The sequence below is a fragment of the Motacilla alba genome, chromosome 6, assembly GCF_015832195.1.
Source record: "Motacilla alba alba isolate MOTALB_02 chromosome 6, Motacilla_alba_V1.0_pri, whole genome shotgun sequence".
NCBI classification, from domain to species: Eukaryota; Metazoa; Chordata; class Aves; order Passeriformes; family Motacillidae; genus Motacilla; species Motacilla alba.
Genome location: NC_052021.1, coordinates 31667760 through 31680402, shown reverse-complemented (window position 1 = coordinate 31680402; position 12643 = coordinate 31667760).

Below are 12643 nucleotides of genomic sequence, written 5' to 3'. Positions count from 1 at the left end.
CTGCAGCAACATGCACCATTAAGAGCAAGTGTTTATTTCACAAGGTGTAGAAACTCCCAGAGGAGCAGCATGTATCTGTCCATATAAATGCAAACGCACAAATAGAAATATGCAAACCACATATATATCTTGTAAATATGAATACACAACTTGCACGTCTTGGCAAAGAAGCAGAAATACAGAAAAATTCCAAAATACAACTTTCTAATTGTATTTTCATGATGGATGGTTTTACCCAGCAGAGGAAGTTCAGCAACTTTATAGATATGCAGAAATAAAGAGCTGTGAACAAAACCTCACTTCATTGCTCTAAAGAAATGAATTCGGCCTGGGACAAAAAGGTTTTGTGAAAACTAACAGTTATGTTGCCGTGGAAAACAGGAAAAAAGCCTGGCCAGTGAATTACTGAGTGCAGAGCAAAATGCTGTCACTATATTCTGTTTTTATGGGTTCAATATTGCAAATTCCATCCACATGCAGTATGCCTCCTGTGCACTATTTTAAGAGGGGTGTTGCTGACCTCAATGGGACTGCTTTTCATAGAGGCTGTGACCAGGCAAGGTCATTACTCTGCTGACACCTTCAGTGTTAGCATCCAAGGAAAGCTTTTCAGTCATTAAACTCCATGCCAGGGGATGAATGTCTGAGTTTACTGCAGTGGCATGGGGCTAATTAGGTAGTATTTATTACCTAATTAAATGATTTGCCATAATGGAGAGAGAGAGACCAAAAATTCTCCAAGGCTCCAGCCGGAGTGACCTGGGGAAGAACAACCCTTGCTGTTTCAGTGTTTCCAGATCTGAAATATGTGAGCAAGACAACATCTGAGAAACCAGGTTGTCCTGCCCACCTCAGGTGTAAACTCTTGTTTATGGCCAGCTGCTGAGGCTGGAGAAGGTGACACTGATTCCTGAGTGAGCCTAGCAGGTAATGAAGGAAAAACATTCTCTCCAGCCCTGCGGGGAATCAGCTAAAGCACTGCAGAAGGTTTCCTGCAGTCAGTGCCTTTCAGCAGAGCTCTGCATGTCATGGGCACCTTGAGGGCAGCGCAGACAAAACCTCCCTGTGCCTCCCACGGGAGGAAAGGAGCAGCAGCTTTAAAATCCCTGCACCTATGAGCAGATATTTTCATTCAAAAGCTGCTTTAAAGCATATTTGCAATAGGCATCTTAAGGATAAAACTTCATCTCTTCTGATGAAATGATGTTGACAGAGCTTGGAAATTTAATCTCACGTGTAGGTTGGATTGGTTCAGCTTCAGCTGCCAGTTGCTGGGTCTTGTTATTAATTTGATGTTGAAGTAGAAAAGCATCCTGATGTAGCTGCTGTGGATAAGCCCTGATACACAGTGATGAAGGAATTTCCCAGCCTTTTAAATACTCTGTTTCCCTGAAAGCCATATTTAAACACTTCGAGTTCGTTAGGAGTTTAATATTCTTATGTTGCAGTTGTTTTCCTCATTCCTATGTGCATAGCATTACATTAAAATACATATGGTGATTCCTCATTTTCCACCGAAGAGGGAATTTTTATTTTGCTTCCATCTTTCTAGATATAAAATTTATCAGCAAAAAAACCCCCAAAAAACCCCAAACCTCCTTTTTTCCCTTTTGTCTATTTTAACCTAAAACCATTCCACATAAAAAAAAAAAAAAAGAGTGAATTGTCTTTAAAATACAGTGTCCCTGCAATAAAAAGATTGAAATGCTTTCATTTCATTTCAAAGCTTAAAAGATGAGAGCTTAATCTTCTTCAGAAAAGGGCGTATTCTGCCCTGCAATGTATGCAAAGCGCCCGGGGGGCTTTCAGCTCACCCTGCTGCTGCAGTCAGGTCAGGACAGTGCCTTGCTGCTGTCATGGGGCAGGATGGGAGGCAGAGCTCACTATTTCTTGTGTTTTATTTGTTTAATATTTCACTGTGAACTGCGTTACAGAGGTAATTTACATTTATATTAGCCACTACAGTGCAGAGCAAAGCTGGGGGGTGAAGCTGTTCTCATTTGTGCTTTTAGCAGCAGCTATAACATTATACTTTGCTGCAAATCCCAGTCCTCAAAGGGCTGGGGCTGGAGATTGTACTGGCTGTGCCTTTTAAATTGTTATAAGCCATGATTTGAGTTGTATTTCACAGGAACTACTACGGCAGGAACAACCTGAAGCAGGGGAAGGGAAGCAGTTGCAGGGCAGCAGTGAGCTGACCTGAGCTGGCTTTGGGGGACAGGAGCTCCCTGCAGCCTCTCCTGTCCTCAGTGACCACCAGAATGGATGCAGCCCAAAGTCCTGCACTAAATCAATTTAACATTCATGCTTTCACCCTTTGGATCCCCCCCTGTCTCTCTGGTGGGGCGTGAGCTGCAGGGGCTTGGTTGGTGGCTGGGGTTAAACCACGACAGAGTGAAAGGAAGAAAAGTTTTACTCAGTTATAGAAATCCCAAATATCCCAAAGATCCTTGCCCTTGGCACACCCTTCTGGCTCAGCTGTGGCTGGTGTTGCCCAGGAGGGGGAATCCCTTGGTGATGGCACTCTGGGTTTCTCCCCCTGGTCACAGCAGTGTCCCAGGTGGTGACAGTCCCACTGCTGGTGCCACCAGCCCTCAACCCCCCTCTGGTACCCCTCTGTGGGGTACACAGGTGGCCTAGACCAGGGTTTCTCACAGGAAGAACAGCTGTGCAGGTGGAGATCCAAGCAGAAATGTGGTGTTTTACATCAGGGGAGGAATTACAGGGACTCTCGGTGCAAGGTGAAAAACGGCCACAGATCTGTAGCACACAGGACAGCACCAGCACAGCCTCAGCTGATAATTTCAGATGGAGTTAACATTTTTCCTGGCCCACTCCTGCCCTGGCAGGTGCTGTGCCAGTTCAGGTATCACCTGGAACTCTTGAGCTGGCACAGAGGCGGCGTTCAAGCCCAAAACTGGCACAAGCTCCGGAGAAAACACCCTGGCTCATCCACAGGCATGTGATTGTGTCACCCACACAGCCATGAAAAAAATGTTCAAGAGCTGGAGTGTATGGAGGTCTGGTTAACAGCTAGCATTATAACTTTTAAGCTCACGTAAGCTATTAATAAAGATTTATTAAAAATATAAAGATATCTCTATAAAATGAACTGTATTACATTGCACAACTTGAAGCAGATTCCCCCCCCAAAAAAACAAACCCAAAACCCAACTCTGTGCCTACATTTAAAAAGGAAAATATAAATATTTGTTTTCACTTCAGAGTATCTAGGAAGAATGCAAAAACCTTTGAATGTTTAGATTTAGGAAATATGTGAAACAATGAGGCTCTGGAGACATTCCCAAATGGCTTTTTAGCCTGTTGGTGTCCCCTTTCCAGGTTGTTCCTTGAGCGCTGTTCTGCATGTCCTTCAGAGAAATTATTTTGTCATCTCTTAGGTTGGTTTCTGAGCAGAAAAACTGAGCCCATTTCAGCCCTAATAATTCCTGTTTCTTGGGTGAAGTGCCTGTCACCCTTATTGGGCAGTCCCCCTTTTTCCTATTTCATGGTTTCTGAAGAGCTCGCAGGAACTCCCAGCATGATTTGCTTTTTATATCCCCCTTTGTGCCATCCCAAAAACTTTGCTGCCTTCAGTAATGTTCCTTTTTATTTACGTTGGAGGAAAGATTAAAACTGACCATTGGAATTAAAACAGCTCAAAATTTGATCCCACACCTGACCAAATTTCAGTGTTTGTACATTCCGTCTTCTCTGATTTGTAGTGTGGGAAGCCAGAGCCTTTGCACATGGTGCACATTGCACAGTGGTTACTGCTGGTAAATCCATTGGGAATATTTTGTCATCACAAGTTACCCAGACTGGGTCTTGCCAATTTAAGAACTTTTGTCTTTATTTCATTCTCTCTTGTAGTTATACTTTTTTAAGGCAGTGTAAGAATAAGGCTCTCTTAGTATGTTCTTATGGTAATAGATGCAATTATGACATGATCTATAAAATCCCCTGCTGCCAACAGTTCCTATCCAGAATCCACCCTGGATTTATCACTGACAAAGCTGGAGCCAGAACCAGGAAATTCCCAGGAAAACCCAGAACCAGCTCCATCCCTGCTGAGGTGGGGAGCAGGATTTTACATGGAGACAGCAGCCCCTGTGCCTGGGGCACAGCCAGGGCCTGCCCCAGGGCATGAAGGCAATCCTGGCCTCTCCTTTTGGTCCCCAAGGATGCTTTAGGAGACAACAAGTTTCCTCTGGACCCCTTTCTCCAAGCCCTGTAGCCATCAAGGAGTACACTCAGGGCTGCCCACGGCTGAAATGGAGCTGCTGCTGAAAATTATTTCACTGACGACGCGCTCCAGATACTGCTCCAGCTTGTCTGGCTTTTCAGCATTTCCTTGTTCTCCACAGTTTCCACTCCTGCTAAAACCAGCTCCGCAGGTTGTGGCAGTAGCTCGGAGGGGTTGTGTAAACAGCAGCACTGCCAGGTCAGCTGCACCTCTGCTCCGCCGGTGGCAGTGCTGGCTGCTCCCTGCCACCTGGCATCCCAAGGGGCACAGATGTTGGCAGCTGTTCTCGTGCCAAATGCTGCCTTTGCCGTCCAGCTACTGTGCTCATCCAGCCATAAAATTTATCTCTGTTAGCCTGGTGGCTTTATATTTCAAAGGTATATGTATATATTATATCCAGATATTTCCACAGAAAGGGGGTTGGGTTTTTGTTCCTCCTGATACCTGGAATGACAACATTTCTGGAAGGTGCATTGGGCTTTTCTGTGGCATTTCAGGATTTTTTATTATTCTGTAGATAGCTAAGCTATGAAATGCATAATTTTCCCTTTTTAGTGCAATTCTGATATTAATGATGAAAAGATTACTGCTTCTGTCAATCCTGCTTTGTCTTGGGAAAAAAACCCACAGAACTGACTTTTCCTTTAGATCATTCTGTTGGTTCATCACACCTTAGAGACCTTTACAAGTGCCTATAGTGGCATGTGTCTGACTGGGAATGACTTCACTTCTAGGAAAAATACCTCTGCAGATGTTAAATAATGTCTTATGGACCACTAACACAAGGATTAATTAAGTTTGGAAAGGACAGACATAGAGCTGATGCAGTGTTGAAAAAAATAAAATAAATATTTGATGGCAATTAAGAGGCATAGCTTCCTTTTTACAGGGATTAATTGAGTTACAGTTTTGTTAAAAGCATCCTTCAATTTTGTTAAAAGCAATACAAACTCAATAGAAGTATCTCATGGTCCTGTTTTAATTAATTATTAATCAACAAGAGTAATCAAAATCGTCAAATAAATTTGTCTCTCTCCATTAAAAGCATATCAGGGTGGTTTGCAGTGGCAAACCACAGCCAGGTCTGACATTTCTAAGGGAAAAAAGAGTGGCCAAAAAAAGGACAAAATAGAGCAGCTGTTTTTTGTGGCTGGGAGAGAACAGAGGAGAACCTTTGCTGGGGAAAGCCCCAAGCTGTGCTGGGCACAAACCTGCCCTTTAGGGAAGAGCCCTGCAGGGTTCCCTCGTGTAGTTGCAAGTTTATCTCTGGGTCCACACATTGTTTTACAGCTTTAGGGATATATTTTGGTTCTTTTTGTAGGATGCATGTTTTGGATTAAAAAAATCCCCAAATCTTAACAGCAAACGGTTCCTTTGGTTGGAGTTTGGAGTTAAACTATAGGTTTTTTTTCTTTTGCACCTTTTTGCTTTGAGAAGTCAGGAACTGTATTTTCTGGAATTTCAGTGCTGCTTCTCCTGGGTGAGGGCTGGGAGCAGGAGGTGGCTCCTGGATCTGCAGGACTGGTGGGACCCACGGTGAGGGGAACCCCCTGGAGCAGTGCCTGTCTGCTGGAGAAGCATCCTCCTCCCATGGGGTTATGGAGCCATCCAAGCAGTTCCTGACCCCTGTGTCCTTAATTTGAGTTCTTTAAATGAAGAGGCTCCTGTGAATGCTATAAAATTGCAGTTTGAGAAATCAGGGACCAGTGATAGGAAGCCAATTCAGACCACAAAATGCGAGAGCCACCATAAGGAAGAACAAAGGACAAAAGGAAAAAAAAGGCAGAAATCATGGCTAACAATTCTATGAGTAACCCATTCACTCCTCTGCAATGATTAAACATTAAACTCCCACAAGCTAAGCAAACAACAAAAAAAATCCTCTAAATTCCCCCAAGGCTTTTGTCTTTGTAGCAAGGTTTGAACTTGAGGGTAAGTGCAGCTGCATCCTCTGCTGAGCTGCCTCTGCCCTGGAGGTGCTTTCTGGGTGAGGTGTCTGCACAGGGTGTTAGTTTTGGGGTGTCCCTGGCCAGGCTGGCCTCAGGTTGCGGTGATGGGCACTCTGTGCATAAAGCTCCTACACCATTCCTACAGATGCAGCAGGGTGTCAGACTTTTTGTCCCCCTGCTCCACCTTACCTGAGTTCACCTCCAAGGAGGCAGGATTGCACCTCTTTACCTTCCCTACAAAGGAATAATCTGTGTTTGCCTCTCCCTGGCTGTCATAACCCCAGCAGCTTGTCCTCCTTTAGCTTCACTCCATTCACCAGGGAGATCCCAGGCACATGCAGACTGCCTGTAGCCTGAAATTTGCCTTTTGCTACTTGTTGCCTCTCTGCAACTTTAATTGTTCCAACTGACTTCAAAAAGCAGAAGGAGATTTTAAAATCACCCCAGCTTACAAAGCGGGGAACTCAATTTACTTTTGCAGAGCTGCCTTGCCAAAACAAAGACCGCAAAAGCTGCGCTCTGCTAGGTGGACCCAACCACTCAAGCACTCAACTTTATCAAAGACAGGAACGGAGCAGCAGCTTCCCACACGGCTCCCTGGAGCCCAGCTTCCCTGGGGAATGCAGCACAAGCCTGCACAGGCACGCCAGGGCGAGCAGCACACAAACAAATCTTCCTTTGCAGGGTCCCGCAAGGCTCTTGCTTAACGCAAAGCTCGGCTTTCCACCTCCGCTCTGCTCTGGGTTTGCCTTGCTGGAGGTGAACGGGGTCAGCAGAAACTGCTGGGGCTGGGATTCAGGGGGTTTTTTAGCCTGTGGACAGGGCAGGATGGTAGGGGGTGAATTTGAGGTGGTGTTATCTCAAGGGACAGCTGGAGAAAGGGGATTGAAATCTCCAGTTGCTGACAATGGGACTTTCCCACTGGAGCGTCTCCCCCACTGTCTGGGCAGCAGTGAATCCCAAGAGGGTCTGTGAAGGAGCTATGATATCATTCCAAGAGCTACATCATGGTTTTGGGTATGTAAAGTAGGCAAACAGAGGTGCCCTGGCTGCACACCTGTTCACAAACACACCAGCTTTGTCAAAACACCCGGATTCATCCAGGCACACAAAAGGTCAGATGTGCAAAAAGGATTCCTGTTTTCTAAATTTAAAAACATTCCTCTCCTGCAGCTCAACTCTGTACACCATCTCTTGGAAGGGAGTGAGGCGTCTGAAATCAAAATTGGAAGTTTGCTATCTTAGATGATTATTTATTCAAAGCTCTGGCCAAAACAATAAGACACAGTCTGCGCCTCGCTGACATAAATGAGGCTTTATCCTGGTGGGGCTGTTCCTCAGCAGAACTAAAGGTAAGGCTGGGAAATTGCATCTGGTTTTGTTATCATGTCTAATAAGTTAATTCTGCCATGTGAGAGGCTGAAAGACTTAAAATACATGCAAGGGGATTTTTTTGTATTTGCAATAGGCTACGTTTGTAGCTGGGGAATATGATACAATGAATGAGAAGTGACATATTAAACTCAGCTGCTTCAACAAATGCACATGTAAATAACAGTGGTGGAATAAGGACTTAGTTTTAAGGAGTACAAATGTAGAGCTCTATGGGAGTTAAAGAGTCTAACAGAGGAAAAGGAAATGAAAATGGTGAAATTGGAGAGGAAAGGAGGAAAAAGGAGAAGGAAAAATAAAACAAAAGAAAAAAAAGAAGAAAGGAAATGATGGAGTAGACATAAAAACAGAGGAGATCACCAGGAAGAAAACAAAAACAGAGACTGGCCTGTCCTCTTTCAGATGGGGATTGTGAAATGAAAAAGCTTCACTGGAACCCAAAGCGGTCACTTGGGTTCATCTCCCCTGGAGAAGCCTGCAAAGGCAGCACGGCGTACCCAGAGATAGGAAAACGGTGAGTGCTGCTGCTGCTGCTGGGTAATCTGTTTGCTTTCATCTGATGAAGGTCATGACTTTGATATTTTCCACCAGACTGGCCCGATTTGGGTGTCGGGCTGTTTGTTTGTTTACAGATGGAGAAATGTTTCCGACATCTGTCTGCATTCTCCCAGCAGCTACCTCATGTTTCTCACAACTTCCCAGCCTTGCCCACGGCCTGTTCTTGGAAGGTTAGTTTAGTTTGTGTTGGTTAAAACACTCTTTAGCTGAACTCACTTAACACAACACACACTGAGGACTGTCTTAGCCTTTATGTAATGTTTTGCTAATTTTAACAAACAGGCTGAGTGGTAGGAGCCGCCGGGGTTGCTGAAGAGCCATGAAGAGATTACTCAGTCAGATATTTCTGGAAACGTCTAGATTTCTAGAAATACAGATGAAATCATAGCAAGATCAGAGCACAGCTGTGCAGAGAAGAGGCAACTCATTTATCACCTCCATTGTCAAGCCCAAATTAGTCCAACAGTGGTTGGAGAAGTGATGTGGTCACTTGGTTTTACAGCAGCTTGAGCAGAGAGCTGTGGAATGGGCACAAGCTGAAATCCCCCAGAGCTGGGGATTAACGAGTCCCCTGAGCCCTTGGAGCAGCTCCTGTCTCATCCCTGTGTGCATCACACAGCAGGGTCAAACTGCATCTCATTTCCTGGGACATCCCTTGGGCTTACCTGGTGCAGGAAACCAAAACAGTTTGGGAAATACACAGAAACCACAAAGTCAATGCCTCAAGTGGAAATCTTGTGAAAAGCCAAGCTGTTCTCTGCACAGCCAAGTAATCAGGCTTACAGAGCTGTGTCTGGCCCTTATTCCCACCCCCTGTGGGGCTCCCAGCTCCTTCCCACGTCCTCCTGGCCATCCCCTGGGGCGAGCCAGGGCTGGGGTCAGCTGCCCAGTGGGCAGGACAGCAGCCAAGGACCACGTGTCCTCTCCACCAGTGTCCCCACACACGTCCCTCCTTCCCTACCCCCGCTGATTTTTATCATATGGGCAGCCACATCCTTGGGTTTCTTAGGCTCTTTCAGGTTTGTTTTTAACTTTCCAGCAGGCTGTGAATTCTGACAAAATGTACTTAGCCTTAACTCTGCTTTAAGATTGACTTCTTTGTAAGAAGATGTGAAAAATCAATGTTTGTGAACTTGGGAGCTTACTACCTCTGCAGTTTATCTCCTAATGGCTATCCCTAAATGTTTTACACTTCCTGCAGTATATCAATGTTATAATCATGCAACTAATTGAACAGGGCTCTCATTGAATTATCCCTAGGAACAGTTTACAGTTAAACACTCAACCAACCATTACCTAAAGCTTTTACAGAAATGATTACCATAAATTTCCTTTCAAAATGGTGATTTAGTGCAAGCACACTGCCATTTTTTTAGCAAGAAGAAAAAATAAACTTTATGCTGTAGAAATGTGCACATGGTCGCTGGCAGACTGGCTCCTGACCTCAGAATTACTATGAAACATGTATTTTAAATACTGAGAAACTAGAGAGTAAATGCATTTACAGGAATGAAAGGCTGACCAGAATGATAAATGAATCAGGCTTAATCAGAAACAAACAGTGACCTATTCATAGCTCTTTCAAAAAGGCAAGAATTTTGCAGATGTTGTTGGGTCAAGTTATATAAAAAGACAGTTTATAGCAAGCAGAATGTGTGTGCTAAAGTCAAGGGAAGTCTTCACAGACACATGTTTTTCCCATAGCTACGTGACTTTATTCCCCAGCGGCGTGGTTTCATTTTGATACATGCTCCTTTTCATCTCTGACCAGAGCTCCATCCCCGTGGTGGAGGGATTGCTGGAGAGTGCAGTGAGAGCTTGGAGAGACAGGAAAAACTGGAGTTTTAGGCTTCATTCCCTTGAGACATCCCAATCCATGTTGGTGGGAGCCGTGCCCAGCGCCGAGCAAAACCTGTGCCGGGAACCTGGGCCGTGGGCAGCACGGGGGTGGTGCTGCACTGCCCAGATCTTGGGCAAGGTCAAACATTGCTGTGACGTATCCGTCAGTGCCCCTGGGGTGCTCACAAGTGTGTGGGAAACACTTTCTTGGACAGCAGCTCGGGCTCCCATGGGCAAGGCTTCTCCTGGCTGCGAGTGAGGTTTTGAGAGCCTGGTGTTTGGAGTCCAGCAGGACTAAGGAGCTCATCAAGAGCTGGAGACCATTTTTCTCCCGTCTCAAGTGGTGGGAGAGTCAAGCAAAGGGCTGCAATTCAGCCAGCAGAGGAGCTGGGGAAGAGCCAAGATGAGCTTTTAAAGGGCTCATGAGTTGACACTGATTTGCCTTTGAAAACCCTGAGCATCTGCACTGAGGCCCAGAAGACCAGAACCCATTCACTGGCCTGGAGCCCAACACATGCTCCATTGAACCAGATTTCATTTCTTCTAAATAAATAATCAGCCTCCTTTATGGCACCATAATATATCTGAGGTAGTGTCTCTGCTGCTGTTGAAGTAGAAGAAGAGGGGAAGGAGATTGATAGCCAATGTTTCATGTGATGAAAGGCAGAATTAATCATAACCCAAGTACAGGACAGCACTGCTGCATCAGTTCTGGTCTGAGCCTGCCTCTCTGTGTATCACCTTGTTGCACAATGTTTCATAAAACACAGAAATGTTGAAATAGAGTCATCCTGGAGAGAACTGTTTATAACCAAATTGTGGATCTGGTGGCATTAAACAAGATCCCTTGCCTTGAATCAGGCTGTGTTTTGTCCCCTCTGTGGTTGCAGAAGTCAGACCCGCAGGGTCCAGAGGCTGGAAAAAGTCGTGCGCTGAAATTTAAAGTGCAGAAGTGGGGTAGGACAAAGGAGCATAGGCTGGAGGGTCAGCAAGGGCAGAGTGGTGTGTAAACCCAGAAGGATTTAAAAAAAACATTTGCACAACTGATCTAAAATAAGCTCATTCATGGTTCGTGTAAAATTGGAACCCACTTGGAAAATATTATTCAATCAAACAGAAATTAGAAAACATGTGCGGATCTGCTGGAAATTTGAGAGGTGAACACCCCCAAACTTTCTCTTCCTATAGACTAGAGCCAGGTTTTGCCATCTAAGGCCATGCCTTAATACAGTGGAAATTGCCAATTTTCAGCAAGAACCTGCGGGTAATGGAAACGAGCTGCTGATTGAATCTACCCTTCCGATGAGCATGACAGGAGAAGAGGCTGCAGTTGCTTATTTTCAATCTGTGACAAACATGATTAATGGGCTAAATGCATCAGTCCTGGTCCAGTTTCATGACCTCCACCATGTGCTAAAATCACTTCATCAAGGGAGGAAACACCAGGACTGACTCAAGGAAGAAGAAGAGCATGCGTGGCATGACTTGGAAGGAGTGCTGGCCGTGTTTCACCACCTACACCCAGACCTGAACCAGGATCCATATTGGGGGAGTCAATCTGATTTTTAGTAATTTAAGATTCTCAGATGACTTCTGGCTTAGCATATGGCTTGGAGGAACATCTGCAATTTCATGGCTGTGAACTTTTAGCAAAAAAGACATTTTCTTTTTAAGTGAGGAAGGGGCAGCTCTAAGCACTTTGTTTTCCTGCTGTGAAGCAGACAGTTTTTATCTCTACCTGCAATCTAAGCTTTGCAGACGGGGTGAAAAGAGACGTGTTTGACTCCTGTAACTATTCAAAAGTCCCAGACGCACAGAGAACCACAGACATCGGCTCTTAAATAACTTCTTGCAAAAGCTGTGCGGGCGATTCACAGGTCTTCACAGGAACTCGATGTTTTGCTGGGGAGCATAATCTTTTCTAATACTGTTAATTTTAATAAGCCCTTTCTTGTCTGGTGGTTAAACCACAGGTCTACAAGTCGCAACACAGGCGTGTCGTTCCTGCTCTTCCTTGGCCTTGTGTCTCACCTCCAGCGAGGCACAACTGCATTGTTACAATTTTCTGAACCTTGAGCCCTAAAACTGCGAGACATTTGCCCATCCGTGTTGCTTCACTGCAGTAACACTTGCAGAGCACTTTGGGTTGTCGGAGGACAGACATTATTTATTAGTGTAATTTCTGATTTCGGCTACGCCCACGCAACCTGCTTGTTCATGTGGAACGGCGTCATTTCTCTGACTTCCTTTCTGTGCAAAGGCTCGGTGTTATCTGCATTAGGAAGTGTGATTAAGGAAAGAACTATGCTTCTTTTTAAAGGTTTTTTTTTTTTTGATAGATCAACTTAACATGTGCTTTTCCCTTCACAGAAGTGATTTTACTTTTTGTTCTCTGAGCTGAAAACCCTGTGACGGTGAGCTACGATCCTGAGATAACAATGAGCATTTTCTATGATGGCTTGAGTCCACGTGCCACCAACATTTTCCTTGAGGTGCTAAGCCTCTCCTTTCAACACCAACGTCAGTAAAATTCAAGGGAACTCCAGTAGTTCAGAACTGAACCTTGGCTGGAACAATTCTTGTGGAGGCTGTACATGCTCGGGCATCACTTATAGGAAGGACTGGCACTGACGTACGAATATTTTATTTACAGAATCTG